A 19,596-nucleotide genomic window follows, 5' to 3' on the forward strand; every position below is an offset into this window, starting at 1 on the left:
TGGCGCGTTTTGCCAGATCCGGGGAATTCCTTCTTCCAGTTCCGTCGCTCAGCTTTTCACTCATGAAAACTGTGAAATAGACACGTCAAATCAGAGAAAGTGTCGGCTCCAGATAGGCCATTTTTGATACGTCGCACAAATGAGAAACTTTATTTTCCTCAATAAAAAAATAATAAGGTTCGGCAATACAAACGATCAGCACCCCACCCCAAGTTGGGGGCAAGAGATTGCCCACGAGCTTCATTTCAAAACGCAACCAAATAATATATCCCCAAAAGTTCCAGGGTGAAATCCTGACCCTCCTGACATCAGTGGGCGTTTTGCCGTTGATTTCAATGGTGCCAGCATTTTACCCCACATTGGGCCAGTCTTCATCTCTTCTTCTTTCGACAGAGCTGCTTCCACTGAGGTTTCATCCCAGCGTGTGACTGTTTGTCCCATGTACTGCAACGCAGGAGGCCAAAAGCAAAACAAATTCCCCAAGTCGTATGCAGGGGAGAAAGGCAAAGAGAAATCTGTCTCAGTTCTCTGCCGGGTGCTGCCCCAGCGCATCACAGAGACGTCTCTGTCCAGGATGTGCATTAAAGCTCTATCAAGCCAGGCTTCAGTGCACTTGCTAAACTAAAATTGACAACCAGGAGTCAAGTCCTAGCAACCCTACATCTGCAAACAAGTGTGCACAGCCCGGCACTCCCGTGCAACTCCAGTCTCAATGAGTGTGCACGGCCCAGTGCTCAGGAGCAGCCCTGCAATAACGATCCAGATGGAGGGAAACAATCCTGCAAGGAAACAGGCTTCTGTTTCGTGTTCCCTGTGCCGATGCATTATCCGTGCATCTTGCTGCAGAGAACAGGCCGGGGGAGATACCAACTCCACAGCTGGGCCAGAAGTGCCCAGAGTTGAGGGTGGATTTAGACCTGAGGGGTGGTTCAGCCCATTCTAAACTTAGAGTTCAAGCACAAAGGTCAGACCCAGCTCGCAGGGCCGTTAGGATCCCGGGTTTTGGTCCAGCCCATTAAGCAATGGGGGTGGCCTTTCAGGGTATGTCTATACTGCAATGTAAGCCCAGGCTGGAGCCCCGGCTCCAGGCTAAGCCCCTTTGGGTCTACACTGCAACTGTGCTAACCCAGGGCTCAGACCCAGGGTCCCAGGACTCTGCAGGGCTGGAGGGTCGGAGCTCAAGTCAAGCCAGGACCCAGAGTCCGAACCCTTTTGCTTTGCCCAGCGAGCTGATGGCTGCACTGCTGGGCGCGCTCTTCCAGCACAGCCAGGGCTTCCACATGCTGAGCACCCACCGGCAGCCCTCTCCCCATAGTGCCTCCTGCCCGCCGTGGGCCCCGCCGATCAGCACCTCCCCCTCCCTCCCTGTGCTACCGCCTGCCACGGATCAGCTGTTTCGCGGCGTCTGGAGGCTCTGGGGGGGAGGAGGGGAGGAGCAAGGGCACAGTGTGCTCGGGAAAGGAGGCAGAATTGGGCGGGGAAGGGGCAGGGTGGGAAGAGGCAGGGAAGAGGCGGAGTGGGGGTGGGGTCTTGGGGGAAGGGGTGGAGTAAGGGCGGGGCCTGGGCGGGGCCAGGGGTGGCACCACCCGGCAGATTGGAAACTCAGTGCCGGCCCCGCGTGCCTAGGAGCCCTGCAGCCCGCCCGGGTGATTTAAAAGGGCCCAGAGTTCCTGCAGCCAGGGACCCCTGAGCCCTTTTAAATCGCCCGAGCCCCTGGGCAATTACCCCCCGTTGGTGGGCCTGGTTAACATACAGTGTAGCTACTCAAGCCCAGGGTCCCCTAACATGGGTCAGCTGGCTCGAGTCCCACGAACCCTGGACTTCCATTGCCATGTAGACATGCCCTCGGAGATGGAACGTTTCATAGGCGAGGCTTTGGCGGCGCCCATTATAAAGACAGAGGCCAGCCACCCAGGGGTGTTTGAATCCGGTGGGGCCCGTCTCTAGCAACTGTGGCCAAAGCCGGCTATATGTCTCCTTTGCATTTCAAGGGCCAATGGCACCTCTTTTGCTGATGCAGAGGCAGAAACGCCTGTCTTCTCTGTGTGCGTACTGTGTAGTCTCTCTCAAGAAGGTTGAGTTGGAAGAAGAATGCTTGATCCTCTCCTAGCGAAGGATCCATGGGGAAGCCTCAGGCTGGGTGGCTGAGGGAGGGCTTTGTTGCTCTTGGTGTTTAGAAGTGCAACTAGGGTGACCAGATGTCCCGATTTTATAGGGACAGTCCCAATATTTGGGGCTTTTTCTTACATAGGCTCCTATTACCCCTCACCCCCTGTCCTGATTTTTCACACTTGCTGTCTGGTCACCCTAAGTGCAACTTACCCACTGACTCCCTGGCTCTGCGCATCTGTTTTCTGGGGTGTGTCCTATGGGACGCCTGGTGGAAGGAGGATGTATTGCATTCGCCTGTAGCTCACAGGCAATCTGCGGAAGTGAAGCTGTAGTCATAACCAGATGGAGCCAAGCGGCAAAGCCTGAGGCTGGAGTCAGAGCCAACATCTGGGCAGCTCAGATCCAGGGTTCTTTGTTTTCCTAAATGTTGGAGAGGTTGGATCTCGGGGCCTTTTGCTAACAACAACCTGAATACATTTCCCCATGAGGTTAGCTCATGCACTAACAGCACCGTGCATGATGGGGGATGTTACAGAGCCAGTGCTAGCCGATCACAGTGGACGTGGGCACGGCAGCATCCCAACAAATGCAGATAGGATCAGCTTGTAGGTAAGAACGTACAGACCAGCCCTGGGATAGCCAGAGATCATCTAGCAATTGTAGGTGCTTCTAAGGCGTTTGTCATCTTGCCTTTCTAGCTCAGCTCAGTCTGGGCATTCGTCACAGATTGACAATGTCATAAGAAAAGCCAGGCTGGGCATCTAGCCCAGCACCCTGTCTTCCGAGAGCGGCTGGTGCCAGATGCTTCACAGGAAGTGAACAAAACAGGGCAATTTATCAAGTGATCCATCCCCTGTCGTCCAGTCCCAGGTTCTGGCAGTCAGAGGTTTAGGGACACCCAGAGCATGGAGTTGTGTCCCTGACAATCTTGGCTATAGCCATTGATGGACCCATCCTCCACGAACTTATCTTGTGTCACTGAAATCTGGTGTGCAGCTTGCCCTTAAAAGCAAGATGCAGTCAAACAGGCCGATGTACTGCATAAACCCTGACTATAGGGGTGCGGTCGGAGGGGGGACAGCAGGCAGAGGTGGAAAGCCTCATCGGGAAAGGTGCCGATTTATGGAAAAGGTGAAGGAGGGGGAGGGAGATCCGTTGCACTCAGCTTCCTGGGGGAAATTGGGGTTTGCCTAAAAAAATGGAAGCTACTGCTTTACACACACACACACACACACACACACACACACACACACACACACAAAGCTCAAATTATGGAGGGGGAAAGGGAAACATTTTGGACACAACTTTTTAACAACAAGAAAAGAAAACTAGACTGGTTTTCACCAAACTAACTGCAAAGCTGCCGCTGGGAGAGCCCAGGTTCTGCCCGGATAAGAAGTTCCATGGGCAATGAGACAAGGCAGAAGTAATTTGTGCCCAGGGCTCCAACCCCCAGCGCTGCCATGAGGCAGCTGCGGAGCAGTTGGGCGTACTATGCGGGTGCACGTAGAGAGCTGTCTGGTTTCATTTTCATGCCAAGTGTTTTGCAAAGCAAAAGCAAAAGCAAAATCTCTCGTCCCTCTCACCTTCCCTGACCCCTTCTTCCCAATCGGTAGACTCCCGAGTTCCATCCCTCCGTGGCTCCACGCACACCGACACCAAAGCCATGCGCGGAGATCATATGCGGCACCTTCTGCACCCAAAGCACAGCGCTCTGTCTCCTTGAGCAAAAGGCGTCACTCTGCTAGCTGCGAATGCATAGCAGGCTCTTATAGCTGTTGGTGCCTCCCGGGGGGGACACGGTAACACGCACTAAGCAGTGTATTCGCCACCAAAGTCCACAATGGTGATTTTATAACCCACCCAACCCTTGATGTATTTGGGTTATTGGTGACAAACAATGGAACACAACTGTTCCCAGAGCAGCATTTTCAAAGCACGAGCCAAACCTGCGTCTCACCTTTTAATGAATGAAAACGTGTTTCTAATACTTGATGACATGTACATACTGTTAGATATGAGAAGATATTTATTATAGATGAAGGTATATTCATCATATCTCTATAAATATATAAATATCGATTGTAAAGGAGCATTTGGGGGGGAATTTGGAACAGGGTTTTGATGACTCTGGGACGTTTTCTCTTAGCATCTTTCTCATCTTTAGACATGGAGAGAGTTAAACACCGTCAGACAAAGGTTATCTGTGTCTCATGCCAAAGCATATTTGTACTGCTGTTTTACTTTCATTCTAGAGAGAAATAAAGTCTGATTCAAAGCTCAGAGTTGCCTCCGCCTGTTCTTCTCAAGGGACAATCTGGAATATACTCAGATTACTCATGATTCTTTGCACTATTGTCGCAGCCCTAACTGAGATCCCAGCCCTTTTTGAGCAAGGTCGGGGTGGGCAAACTTTTTGGCCCGAGGGCCACATCTGGGTATGGAAATTGTATGGTGGGCCATGAAGGCTCATTAAATTGGGGGTTGGAGTGCGGGAGGGAGTGAGGGCTCTGGCTGGGGGTGTGGGCTCTGGGGTGGGGCCACAAATGAGGAGTTCAGTGTGTGGGAGGGGGCTTTGGGTTGGGGCAGGGGTGCGGGGGGTGAGGGCTCCAGCTAGGGGTGCGGGCTCTGGGGTGGGCCTGGGGATGAGGGGTTGGGGGTGCAGGAGGTTGCTCCGGGCTGGGACGAATGGGTTCGGAGGGCGGGAGGGGGATCAGGGCTTGGGCTGTGGCAGGGGGTTGGGGCACAGGAGGGGGTCAGGGGTGCAGGCTCCGGGCGGCCCTTACCTCAAGCAGCTCCCAGAAGCAACGGCATGTCCCCGCTTCGACTCCTATGTGGAGGTGCAGCCAGATGGCTCTGCACACTGCCCTGTCTGCAGGCGCCGCCCCTGCAGCTCCCATTAGCCACGGTTCCCGGCCAATGGGAGCTTTGGGGGCAGCACCTGGGGTGGGGGCAGCATGTGGAGCCCCCTGGCTGCCCATATGTGTAGGAGCTGGAGGGAGGACATGCTGCTGCTTCTGGGAGCCATGTGGAGCGGGGCAAGCCCCTGACCCCACTCCTCAGTTGGAGCACCAGAGCAGGGCAAGTCCCAGACCCTGCTGCCAGGCGGGAGCTCAAGGGCCAAATTAAAATGTCTGGAGGGCCGGATGCGGCCCCCAGGCCATAGTTTACCCACCCCTGTGCTAGGTGCTGTACATGTCCGTAGCGAGCGATAGCCCTTACCCCCAAAGAGCTAAATAGACAAGGAAGAGAGGGGAAGGGACTTGCCCAAGGTCACCGGCAGACATGGGACTAGAAACCAGGAGTCCTGAGGCCCATGCCCTGCCTACTGGACCACACTGCTTCTCAGGTTCAAGCGGGAGCTGAATTTTATCTTCGCAGTAGGCAGATAAGTCTATGAGAAATATTTGCTATAGGCAACCAAGCTGCAAGGTGCTGGCCTGGTCCCCTCCCTGAACTCCCTTCTGCAGTACTGCACCCTGATTTTTAATTAGCTGTTTCCTTCCTGAAATCATTTCCTTCGCTAGGCACATGCTGGCTTGTTGTTGCAGAGTTGCCTGCGAGGGATGGGCTGCACACGCTGCATGGGAGCAGAAACAAGGGCCAGGAGAGATGGGAATTCAGGGAGAGACTAGGAGCAGCTGGGTAGAGAAACTGGTGCAAAGAGAACGAATTGGGAGACAACGGGGACCCAGGAGCAACACCACTGGGGAGAGGGGGAGTCGGCAGAGCCAGGGGCCCCTCAGCAGTTAGAGAGAGGTCTGAGAGCAGAGAAAGAACCCTAGAAAAGAGCTGGTGAATGAAGGGGATGGGAACAGAGGGGACTAAGGGTGTGGGAATGAAGCAAGCAAGGAGTGTGAGGGCCTGGGAACCTAGATCTCGGAGACTAGGGATCTAAACCATCTGTCTGCCAGTGGGGGTCCATGGCATCGGCCATTTCTTTGCACTTGTATTTATATTTGCATCTCTGAAATGTGAAGGTTTATTAATTAGAAAAGCATGTTTTCCTGCCTCCTGACATTTCCCATGGAAAAAGCTGCAGCCTTGTGTTTTTCCAGGACTTCTGCCTCATTTGATCAGCCACTGGATCTTCTCAGAAAGTCTCGGGGCTGCTTGTGAAGGCAGAAGCCCTCAGAGTGATTTCCGTCGTAGCCTGTCCCCACCGTAACACTGCGACACAAGGGGACACGTGACGGCCGGGGCACAGTAGGCCATAGGATGAGGAATGTCATCCAGTCATCACTCTGATCACATCCCTCTAAGGAGCTGAGATCTAGCTAGCTAATGTCGTCTACTGGTGTCCGTCAGTGGAGTATGTCAGCACTTATGATCTGATGATAAATACCAGAATTTGCCAGATAAATTTGATCTCATCTTTCCTCCCCGCCTCTGCTTTGTTTGCACCAGCACTTTCTTCTTATTATTATTTGTCTTACCATAGTGCCTTGGAATCATGAACCAGGACTCCATTGTGTCAGGTGCTGTACAAACAGAACAATAAGGCAATCCGGGTTGGCTCTTATTCTGTGTTAATAGCACAGCCTAGCTATCTATCTTCAGTACCTACACAGCATTTAATTACCATCGTTTCTGAGCACCTCACAGTCTTTATTGTGTTTATCCTGATAACTCTGCTGTGAAGCGGGGCAGTGCTATACTCCCCATTGCGCAGATGGGAAACTGAGGCACAGGGTGGATTACTGACTTGCCCAGGGTCATGCAGGGGGCAGAACAGGGAACTGAACCCTCGTTAGTGCCCTAATCACTCAGCCATCCTTCTCCTCCACCCTGTTCCTGACTTGGGCTTCTGCATCTGGTTGTAACATGATTATTAATAAAGCACAATAGTATCTATGGGGCTGATCCAAAACCCACCGAAGTCAATGGAAAGATACCAAGGACCAACTAAGTTCTCACTCCTGCTTCCTGGCAAAGATGCTGCAAGGTGCAGTGCCAGTGTCCCTGGACCTTCCAGCTACTGAGCTCCAGCTCAGATCCCGTCATCTCCAAATCTACCAGAGAAAGCTAAAGACGGGCTGGAGCCCACCAAACAGGGTGTGGACCAATGAAGCTTAGGGCAGTGGCAGGCGCCACTGAGGCAGGGAGAGCCTCTCTTGGGGACGTGGCTGGCAAAATGGGTCCAAGAGCCTTTTGGGGAGGAGGGGGAATACTTGGGGACTGGCTGTCCTACAGCACTGCATGTGCTCCTCCACCAGGGCCACCTTCTCCGACAAGCCGCCAAGTGGGGAATCCCTGCTCCTGCCCTCACTAAACATTGCCTCTTCTGGGCCACGCGGGGCCCCAGTCAGCTGAGTCAACTTAGAGGGGAAAGAGGTGTCCAATTGCAGAGCAAGGCTCTAAGAACTTCCCACCCACCTTCTTCCTGCAGCCGCCCGCCTAACGCAGCTGAGCTGCCGGGTTGTCACCCCACCCTCCATGTCTGATCAATCCAAATGAACTGATGCAGTAAATCAATAACTTCCACAGATCCTTTGATACAACAGCCTTCCACTCAGTTCCTCAGCCACCCCCCAACTGCCACGAAACCTTCAGAGCCCCAGTGTTCCTCCCAACAGTCCCAGGCCCCCAGCTCTCATGGACCCTTTGGGGTCTGCATTCCACCAGACAGACCCACAAACAACCTCAGCTGCCAGGAACCTTGTGGGAAGGTCAGGGGGATCCCAGGCCTATTGGGGGAGGGGTGGCGAGGACATGAGCCCCTGCCCATGCTGTACCTCTTCTGTGGCTGAAACAGTCTGAACTTCTTTCAGAGAAGATTGTGCACAGGACCTGAGCAGGTCCACGCGGGGAGAAGTAAGTGGCAGCAAAGTCTCCTTGCTCCATTCCCTAATAGGCGCAGCTGCTGGATTTTTTGAGCCCACCCTCCGGAATTCATTGTCCAACATGAAGTAACATTAGGAGATGGATATTTTTGCTTCAGTACCCGATCCCGGCTAAGGCATCCAGCTGTCAACTGGGAAAGTATGGAGGTGGTGCCACCCTGTTTCCGGAGAGGAGAGGGATACACATTAGGGGCAAGAAATCAAACGCATCCCGGGAGTGGGGGTGATTTTAATCTCTGTATTCCAAAGGAGGGGAGGGGAAGGAAAGGAAGGGAATTACCTGAGATGGGATTTGGCCAAGACCCGGAGGCTAGCACGAGAGCAAACAGCACGAGCTCTGTAATGACCGTGTGTGGTCCAGAGCTCAGTTTTACAACACATCCAAAAGGCAGCACCCCCCCGCAGGCCCAGCACAGCACCCTGTGAGTCATGTGCCCTATCGAGTGACCAGCAGCCACACTTCCTACGGCATCCTGGGAGGTCTCCCACTCCAATACGGACCAAGTCCCATCCTGTTTAACTAATGAGCCCTGCTGGGCTCCCAGTCCATGGGGCCTGCCCACTGACTCTTGCCTTAGCCAGCTTTCAGAGCGTGCTGAGCCGCACACCAACACACCTGGCAATAATCTTTCAAATAATTGCCTTTTTCTGCCAGTTTCTCAACAGCTTTTCTTTTTTTTTTAAGTGGATAATACGGGCTCAGTTCACACCAAGTCAATAGCAGCCCTGAGACACCATCGAATCTAATAACATTAAACCCTGAAAGGAAGAAAACTGCCTTGGCTTACCCCGAGAGCGGCTTATCTCACGAGACGCCCCATCCCCAGTGCATACAGGAGTAAGGCGCTACCAGGCTCGGTTACCAAGGTGGGAGGGATAGCTCAGTGGTTTGAGCATGGGCCTGCTAAACCCAGGGGTGTGAGTTCAATCCTTGAGGGAGCCGTTTATGGATTTGGGGCAAAAATCTGTCTGGGGATGGGTCCTGCTTTGAGCAGGGGGTTGGACTAGATGACCTCTTGAAGTCCCTTTGAACCCTGATTTTCTATGATCAGACACTCCCTGAAAGTTATATGCCAGCAAAGGATTGTTCTCCCTTGTTACTCTCTGAATTGTAGCAACCCCCCCTCCACTCTGCCATAAGAGCCCCCCCGATACATTCAGAGTGGGACACTGCAGGGCACCTGCTGCTCCTTTTGCCCACCTCAGTAGCTCCTTTTGCAACAGAACATTGGATCCCAAGGTCCCAGCTCTCCTCTGAGCTGCCAAAGCCGTAGCGCTCCTGTGACGCTGGCAGACCGGGTGCCAGCTCATGCCAGGGTCTCCGTGGGACACTGACAGATACCTAGCTAGACTCTGTCTAGCTCCCCTGCGTGTTAGCGCTGTTGAAGTGGGTATCAGAGTTATAAAAAGGTGTTTAGTGTTCAGACTTTGTTGAATAAGTTGCTCCATCTCGCTTATTGGCATCCCACCTTGTAAGGTCATATCTGAACAGGTGTATTGTGAGCCCAGACAGGAGAGAGATGTTAACTAGCGGGAAGGGTTGATCTTCAGCAGAAGGTGTGACGCCCTTCCCAAAAGGAAAGGTCCATTGATACCAGATGAACTATTGCGGATATTGCAACTGGAATTTCTCTACATACCATCAACAAGAGGACAACAGACTTTTGTTGTTGTTATTCTGCTTCCTCCCATGATGATGCCTCACGCAGGGGACTGCTCCCATCAGCCAGAAGAGAATAAAACTCCTAAGAAGAAGGAATTGCTAAGCTCACTGCTGCTTGGACTCCATGGGGCAAAGTTTTCTAGGCATAAATAAGAGATCTCTAGAAGCTTGGCCTGGGTTAGCCCTAAAGGACATAGAAGCTTCTATAATAAGCAAGCTCTCTATTACCTTTTAAAACTTAAGGGTATAACTCATTTGTGTGTCTATTTTACCTGCTTTAACCTTGTAAATAACTCCCTGGTTTGCTTTTCAATCAGTCTTTAGATAGTCGGTTACAGGATTGGCTACAAGCCTTGGTGTGAGATCTAAAGTGCAATTGACCTGGGGTCAGTGACTGGGAGTAACCTGACTATAGCGGTGATTCTTGGTGTAAGGGACCATCTGTCACAAAGGCAGGTTCATCTGGGTGGCGAGACAGGTCGGTGCACCCAAAGGGACTGTCTGGGACTCCGTGTTAGGGCTTTTATAGTGCCTGGGGAGTTTACACTTGACTACGGGTGGGTGAGATCTAAGTATAGAACTCACAGCCAATGTGGGGTCTGTGCCCTGGTTCCTACCTGTCTGACCAGAGGTAGGCACCCATGCTTTTGGGTCACTGCAGGCAGTGTCAGCAGTGCCTCTCTTCTATCTCTACAGCATCTTTCCATCCTAGATCACTTTATAAACTCAATACATTGCAATTAAACATCCATGGCTGGCCCGGGTCAACTGACTCAGACGTGTGAGGCTCAGGCTATGGGGCTCTTTGTGATGTAGGTGCGTGGGCTTAGGCTGGGGCCTGGGCTGTAGGGGAAGGGTCCCAGAGCGCAGGCTCCAGCCCGAGTCTGAGCGTCTACAATTCAACAGCCCCGTAGCCCAAGTCAGCTCACACGGGCCAGCCACCAGGGTTTAATTGCAGGGCAGATATATCCTAAGACACTGTTGTGGTGAACACAGGTCTCACCCCTCTCCAGCGCATTTCCTACCAGCTAGCTTAGGCAACTCCCCGCTCAGCTTGCTGGCTTCTGCAAAACCCTTTCTCAGGGCCTGTCTACACTTGGAAAGCTTCAGCCACAGCGCTGCAGCTGTAGCGCTTCAGTGTAGACACTACCTACGCCAAGGGGAGGGGCTCTCCTGTAGGCAATCCACCTCCCAAGACGCGGTAGCTAGGTCAATAGAAGAATTCCTCTGTCAACCTAGCACTAACACCGGAGGCTAGGTTGGCTTAGCTACACTGCTCAGGGAGGTGGAGTTTTTATATCCCTGAGTGACGTAGCTTTTGAAGGTAGACCAGGCCTCCGGCACCGAGCTCTTCCATACAACACAAGGGGAGCCAAGGCTGAGGATTCCGAACCAACCCAATCCTGTTTTCCGGAGCAAGAGCATTGGTTTCTGATGCTCTTTTCACTCCGACATCACAGCAGGAAATCCAGCACAAGATCTAGGCATCCACTAAGTCCTATTTCAGCCCTATGGGCCAAAGTGGGACTTTAATGCTGCCTACGCATCATATTCAGTCCCTGGACAGGGATGAATTTCACCCTGCGAGCACTCCGATTTCCTTGTATATCACTGTACAAATATTTACAATCCACTGTAACTATTTAAAATTCTTCCCTGTGATTAGGGAGCACGGCAGACCTTCCTGCAGCGCATTAGTTACCTTATAGGAGAATTAGTGGTTATTTATGCCACTGGCTTAATTTGGGAATAAGATGCAAATGATCCCAAGGAAATAAGTGAGGAGAATTCTTGTCATCCACCTCTCCTGCTGGGGTAATTATCTGGTTGTCATCACCAGCTCTCGGTGCAAAAGAAAATGCTGCTGAGAAACCTATGACGGCAACGAATCTAGTGGTGAATTGTTAACCAGAGATTCACAGATGCAAGGGCATGCGGCAAAGGGAGGGAGTGAGGAATATGCGTCACCTGTGATGGACTCCTGCAGTGTGATTATGTTTTCATGCATCGTAAACCTGGGCTCAGACTCAAGTTCGAGACCAACACCCCCCACCATCCCCAAACAAATCTGTTTGACTCAGGTCAGCAAGCACTCAGGACCTGGGTCCTAAGACCCAGCCCAAGTCCTGTTGTGACTCGGAAGTGTGCCGTGGCATTTTGCAGTGTGGACGCAGCTCAAGCCACAGACCCGAGACAGAAGGCTAGTGCCATATGGCTGTGTTAGCAAGGCTGTGAGGCCCATGTCCAGCAATGTGTAAACCCAGGCTTACAATGCACTGTGGACAATCAAGTGCAAGCCCACGAGCCCATTCACGTCCATAAGCACGGGTCCCACAGACCCAGGCTTGCAATGCAATGAAGACATACCCTGTATCGCTAATCTAGTCTAGCTATGGGATTTCCCAAATATTTGCCACTTGGGAATCTAAGCACTGGCCCTCCATTGAGAGAGAAAAGGTTGTCTAGTGACTACTGCACTGAACTGGGACACGGGAGATCTGTGTTCGGTTCCTGATTTAGCCACAGGCTCCTTGTCTGCCCTTCGGCCACTCACTTCATTGAGCCCCTGTCTGAAAAGGAGAGAGCAACCTAACTTTGTATCTCTAGATTGCGAGCTTTTCAGGTCGAGACTATCGCCCACTATGCGTCTGTGCAGCGCCCAGGTGTTCTGCAGCTTCTGCCTTTGGGCATGGGCTTTAGGCAGTGCAACTAGACTGGGTCACTTGCCCTTTCAGTTTTAATGGAGTTGCTCAAAAAACACCAAATAAGGTTTGTGGGAGATTGGGGGGGGGGGGGTTTGTTTTTTTTTTATTTTCCTGGGTTGCGGGGGGGAGAAGGTTTTTTAAAATGAAAAAACAGACGTGAAAACCAAACATTCAAAGCAATTTCCAGTAAATATTTTAGGGTTTGGGTCTTAAAAAAAGGCTTTTAATTGAAACTTTGGACCGAAACATTTTTGTTGAAAAGCCACTTTTTTGTTGAAAAAAATGATTTGATGAAAACATTTCTCCCAGTTCTGGTCAATTTCATTGTCAGCGTATCGTGCATTGTTACACTCTGGCGGAAATTCTGATTTCTTAAAACCTACTTTTGTTGGGGGGGGTGTTTAACACTCCTGGAAATCATGGAATCATAGAAATGTATGGCTGGAAGGGACCTTAAGAGCTCATGTAGTCTGACCCTCTGTGCTGAGATAGGACCAAGTAACCCTAGACCGTCCCTGACAAGTGTGTTTGTCCAACCTGCTCTTGAAAAGCTCCAGTGACGGGATTCCACAACCTCCCTTCAAAGCCTATTTCAGAGTTTAACTGCCCTCAGAGTTAACAAGCTTTTCCTAATATCTAATCTAAATCTCCCTTGATTAAGCCCATTACTTCTCCTCCTACCTTCAGTGGACATGGAGAACAACTGATCACCATTCTCTTCATAACAGCCCTTGACACATCTGAAGACTGTTCTCGGGTCCCTCCGGTGTTTTTGGGTTTTTTTTCAAAACTAAACATGCCCAATGTTTCTACTGATCCTGAGTTTTGTAAAAGCAAGGTCAAATTGCAACTACCTCAGCAACAAGATTTGAACTTGGAAACGTCACCGCTACACAACAGACCACTACTATCCAAGGCTAAGGAAAAAGCTGTAATAGGCTGTTGTGTGTTGGTCCTAGGGTGACCAGATGTCCCAATTTTATAGGGACAGTCCCGATATTTGGGGCTTTTTTTGTATGAGCTTCTATTACCCCCCAACCCCGTCCCGATTTTTCACACTTGCTGTCTGGTCACCCTAGTTGGTCCCTTAAAGGGCCAACACACAACACTCCCAAAAACAGTGGCTCTTTCATTAAAACTGTTGAAATTTGCTTGATTGTGGCATTGTCCCTTTAAGAAACATACTGGCGGTACAGATAGACATGTTCTGATCTTGTTCCCTAGGCTGTCTTGTAAGTTCATATTTGGTGAGAAAGATCATTAAAATACTCAAATACCTTTAATTAAGGGAGTTAATTGACTCTAAATCCTTCCACATGGCTGCAGAGAAGCCATCGCAGGAGGGGTAATTGATCAAGTTTGTTTTTAACCGGATGTGTCCATAAGGCTTAGCTAATAAAGAGAGGGTGACGTGAGGCCTGTGTGTTTTGGATGCCGCAGTCTCTCTGCCTGCAAACATTAATCTTTCATGGAGCCCTCGCTTTGCTGCTCTCGGCACGGCTGCTTATATATTGTGACATGTTTCAAAGCACTGCTCCGCTGGTGCACTTTCACAGCCTCTGTATAACAGAAATTCCTTTCAGAGCGCCAATTCCTTCACACTCCTGATCAGTTCTTGTCCATTCCTCTCTCTCTCTCTCTCTCTCTCACACACACACACACACACACACACACACACACACAGAGTCTAGGTCGCACACACACACACACAGTCTAGGTCGGAGCTGGTGCTTTCAGTACGTTTTCACCTATTGGTGCACAAACAAGCATGGGAATTTTGCAACTTTAAAAATGGCTGATTATTTAGGGTGCCCCTGTGACGTCATGAGTGTAATATAATATTTCATTGGACGGTGACAGGGCCAGAAAGAGTTAATTAACTCACCGACTGACCTGACCCATAGGTGAACCTTAAGGACTGGTTAGGAATATGTGTAAATGAATAGAGCTTTGATATGCAAGTCTGCATTGTTAGAGATCTCAAGGGTAGATGTTTGCTCAGGTCTTGTGATGTAAGCAAACAAGTCTTGTCTATTGCTATAGCTTTAATTCAAAGATCAAAAAAAGGAATATTAACATTTGTGATGATACTTAAGTGAAATAGTATTATTGTCTATATGTCTCTTTGAAGGTTGTGGTAACCTGTATCTGAACTGTTTAATGGATTGCCAGGATGTTTGGAAGGAGAGTTAAGCCTATTGTTTTCTCAGGCCGAAAGGCTGCTGGAAATGTATAAGAACCCTGGGACACGATCCTACTTCATCTCAGATCTGCATTGGGTTTCAAGAGGGGGAAACCTTAAGCCATAAGGATTGAGATCCCCAGTCATTGACTGGAGCCACCCTGAATATGGACATTGGACTATAACCTATGGACTATTTCTAAAGGGACTTTTGGCAACTACAAGCTCATCTCTGCTATGTATCTGAACCTCAAGAATTGAATTCAAGTCTGTCTGTATATTGATCTTTTAACCAACTCTTTCTCTTTTCTTTTTTTAATAAATTTTAGCTTAGTTAATAAGAATTGGCTATTAGCGTGTATTTTGGATAAGATCTAAGTTGTAATTGAACCTGGATATGTGGCTGATCCTTTGGGATTGGAAGAACCTTTTCTTTTATATGATGAGATAAGATTTTCAGTAATCATCATCATATCTGACAGGTGTGTCTGGACGGAGGCCTGAGGCTGGGTACTTTAAGGGAACTGCGTTGATTGGACTTCTGAGTAACCAGTGAGGTACTATAGAAGCTGTTCTGTGCTGGTTGGTAAATCTAAGTATTGGAATATCCACCAGCTTCTGGGGTTTGTTTGCCCCGTTCTGTTTGCAGTTCACCCTGATTGAGTGACCTCAGCTGGCTCCCACGGGCAGCACCGTCACAGCCCCGTACCACAGGAATCCTGAGGCCAAATGAATTTAAATATTTCCTAAGACTGTCAACCCTGGACCCTGACCTGACCTCTCACTTTTCAGGATGATCGGACTTTGGGAGCAGAATTTAGAGAGGGTGGAAAATTCAGCTTTCCACAGTTTCAGATTCATCTCTCGAGACGGTACCGTGTCTCCATAATAAAAGCAGCATAGTCCTTAAGATGAGAACCTACTCTCAGATCTGAGGAATGACATGATCTGTTCCCATCTCCCTGTCTCTCTTCCTTCAGTCTGTTTATGGCCCTAATTCAGGTCACCTTCCCTTTAGATTGTAAGCTCTGTATGTCTTGTACTTGTTAGCAATATAGGGCTTATGACACACACTACAGAGGTTCTGATACCAATCACTAGATTGCAGTGGTGTCTATCCCCCCCCCCCCATACATACACACACACACCCCAGTTCATTACAATCCCTTGCACTTCTGTAGCGCCTTCCACCCCAGGATCTCAAAGCACTTTACAAGACCAAAGAAATTAGCTTTGCAATGAGCCTGTGCGCTAGGGCTCATTAGCATCCGTTTCTAGATGAGCAAAGCAAGAGGCTAAGTGATTTCCCCAAAGTCAGACAGGATATCAGCTGCAGAGATGGGAAACGAAACCCCATTTCCTGACACCCTCTCCTGCGTCTTAACCACAAAGGCCATAATTCTGCCTGCCTGATTTTTCTCCTCCAGATGAAGGCTTCAGAGACTGCAGCTTAACAGTTTGTGCCAGTCCAAAGTGATCTAGATGTTAGCGTCTGAAGTAGCAGCCTCCCAGTCCCCGTTTCCAAACCACAACTCTCCCATCTCCTTTTGAAGAGTCCTGAGAGCTGTTTGCAAAACTGTCTGCACGCAGCCAACCCGCGGTGCATCACGCCAGAAGCGTCAGCTACCGAGATGTCATGGTGATGTGGTCTAATTGCTAATGGTGCTCAGGAAACAACAGCCTGCCTCCATCCTCATTGTCACCCATCCCAGAGAGCATCTATGTCATCGTCTTCGGAGTGAGTCAGGCTCGGGCGTCAGACGCAGGGATCCGTGTGCCGTATGGCGCCGTTGAAGCAGAAGTGCTCCTCTGCCAGGCAGATCGGCCTGGGGACTGAATGCGTTTGCACAAGCAGAGTAGACAGCGTAGCTCGGCTTTCCCAGATATGGCAACCGGAGGGTGGGAGCAGTCAGCAGGTGAGAAGCCAGCTTGCAATGGGACACGGCAGCTACAAGAAAAGCGAATGGTCCCGACTCATCCATGGAAGTCAATGGAGATGAATTGGGCCCAGTGCGTTTTGGGCTACATAGAGCAGGGACGTAATAGTCTCTCTACTGCCTTCCAGTGGCTGGAGGCTGAAGCTAGACACATTCAGCCTAGAAGCCAGGCATGGGTTTTTTTACACCAAGGGTAATTAATCACTGGCACAATTTACTTAGGGACAGAATGGATTTTCCGTCACTTGGAGTCTTTAAATCAAGACTGGGTGTCTCTCTCTAATCGAGCTGCTCTAGGGCAACCACAAGTGCTGGGTTTGATGCAGGAATCACAGGGTGACATCCCCTGGCCTGAGCTAAGCCGGAGATCAGGCTTAGTAGCAGAGTGGAGGGGAAACACAGGTAAAGAGTTTACTCATTGGGGAATATGGCATTTTACCCACCTCTCCTTCAAGGAATACAGTGTTTACTCATTCCCACTCTGCTGTGACAAGCAAATCCGAGCTGCACAACCCCCGCAACTGACGGGCGTGTTACGTACTGGCTGGTTACACTCAGCCAGAAATCTATTTTAATGGCACGTCTGGTTTTCACCCCTGATGTCATCCTAGCCTAAACCCAATTCAGCATAAAGGCATCACTGCACAACTTTCGCGACTACGGTGCCACTGCCCTGAAACACCTAAAAGGTTAGGTTGCCCTCTTCTTTGTTTATCGCTGCAGCCCTGCTCAGACTGGGCAGCCATGACCATCCCTTCAGGCCTTAACATCCATGGATCTGCTGAAGGCTCCAGTGAAACCAACTCTGCAGTCGTACCTGTGTGTTACGGGCAGAGACACACACGGGAGGGAAATCAAAGACAGAGAAGAGAAACAAAAAGGAGGAAGGAGGCGGCAGATAGTTCAGTGAGATGTTCATTGGGCAAAGAAGTCACATGGTATTTTTTTTCTATTCACTGATTGGATGAGCAAAGTATGCTTCCAGTGTGATGGTTCTCAGGGTACTACAGACCATGAGTCACCTTGTTACCCCCGGCCTACACCAGGAGAGAATCTGGCTTGGGTTTAGCTAGCTGGCAGCTTCCTAACACCCCCAGCCTGTCAGCCACCCAAGCACTCTCCTCTGGGCTATGCCAGTCCTTACTCCGCCTTGCAGGTTAACAGTAGGTGCACCCCAATCCCGAGCCCCTTTGAAATGTTCAATATCCAGCCCCAACATTGGCTACTCGCAAAACTACCAGGTCTGCTTTTCCCAAAGGAACGGGACACGCCAGCTTGTAAGAGTCAGGTCAGGACGAGCACTTTGCTGAACACCACAGCACTGAGGTACATTGATAGTGACGTTTATTACCAAAGACTAGAGATAAGGGAGATAGTGAGTGAGGATATTGGAAACAAAGGGTTACATAGCGAAAAAAATCACAACACACTTTCTAGAGACTAAACTTAACCTCCTGTCTAAAGAAGTTTCTCTCATGCAGCAAGGTTGAGTGAGATCCTGTTGTCACGAATGTAAACGCATTGTCTGTTTTCTTCCTAGGTGCAGGATGCAAAGGGTCTTCTTTACTGTCTCAATTTCGTTGTCTTTGCTCACAAGCAGGATAACTACCTGTGGCTTGTTTTTCCTGTGTGCTGCTTCCCTGTTGCCATCACATCTCTTCGTTAACATTTGATTTAGTATGTAAAATGGGCGTCCATTGTGCTGGCTTATGCTGCTTAACTTACATCCTGACAGATATAAACATTTCTTACCTCCTGTCTGACAGAAAACCTGTTCTTCATCTCGGCTGGTGACTAATACCTTGATAGATTTTAAAACATATTTCCTGTATATATACACATGACATGAAGGACCAGTGAACCACCACCTTTCATTTGAGCCTCCATATGACATTCTTTCATGAACTAGAATGTACATACCAGAATCAGGCTATTCCTGTAACCCCCCTTGCCAGTTGGCATTAAGGGGCTCTTGGGTCACATCAAGGTTTGGTGATCGAACCCATGAGCTAAGAGCGTGAGCCTTTCTAGGTTGAGCTAAAGGACAAAATCTCCTAGCTGGGTGCTGTAGCTGACTTGCATCCTCTGTGGAGGAGACAGAGAGAGGGGTATGTGAGAGGGCACTTGGAAGGGCAGGTGGCCTAGTAATTAGTGTATCTGTCCTCCAGCCCCTTGGCTCTCTGTCGGGGGGAGGTAGAGGTGCCTGGTTCCTGCCCCTGGATGGAAGTATTTTGGCCCCAACCTGCATCTGGACCTTTGCTCTTGCATAGGGTGTGGTAGAGGGACCCGAAACCTCCCTCTTCACCAGATCCCAGCCAAGGGCCTTGCAGGAAGTAACACCGGCAGGGTCCTTCCTGCTAGGGTGACCAGATGTTCCGATTTTATAGGGACAATCCCAATATCTGGGGCTTTTTCTTATATAGGCACGTATTACCCCCCACCCCCGTCCCGAGTTTTCAATCTTGCTATCCGGTCACCCTACTTCCTGCAGAGAGTCTAAGTCTGCCCCACCCTGGGCTACTTCTTACCTGTGTGAACCTTCAGTTACGGTCTAAAACAGCCAATAGTTTAACCAAACAAACAAAGGAGCAGGGCCCTGCAGGACCTGCTGGTTCTCAAAGCGGGTGGTGGTTGGAGAAGGCTCAGTCTGTGGGCCTCATCCACTCTGTGTTCCCCTCTTCAAGCTCAACCGTCTGTCTGGCTTTCCTGCAGCCTGTCCACCACTTTTGCCTGGGCTTCTGAGTTCCCTTTAGCCTGCTCCTCTAGCTGGAGCACGCTCCTCAAGACCAGAGGGGCGGGGCTACCTGGGCCCAGTATTGCCCTTTAACCCCTTCAGGCCCAGTGCGGGTCTGTATACCTCCTACCTCAGTCTGTTAACACTTTGAGGCAGGGACTGTCTTTTTGTTCTGAGTTTGTACAGCACCTAGAACAATGTGGCCCTGCTCCATGACTGGGGCGCAAAGACAAGAATATTATAACAATACAAACTGAGCAGATACATATACAAGTACCTCTCACAATCCGTGTCCCCAGTACAGAGGTGAATTTGAATTTCACTTCCCATGAATATTCCCCACTCTTCATTCAGAACCCACCGCTTTCCCTGGCTCTCTTGACAGCGAACTCATTCAGCAGAAAGTTTATGGGGAATGAA

Source organism: Terrapene carolina, unplaced genomic scaffold (assembly GCF_002925995.2).
Source record: "Terrapene carolina triunguis isolate 2854851 unplaced genomic scaffold, T_m_triunguis-2.0 Scaffold427, whole genome shotgun sequence".
In the NCBI taxonomy this organism is placed as follows: Eukaryota; Metazoa; Chordata; order Testudines; family Emydidae; genus Terrapene; species Terrapene triunguis.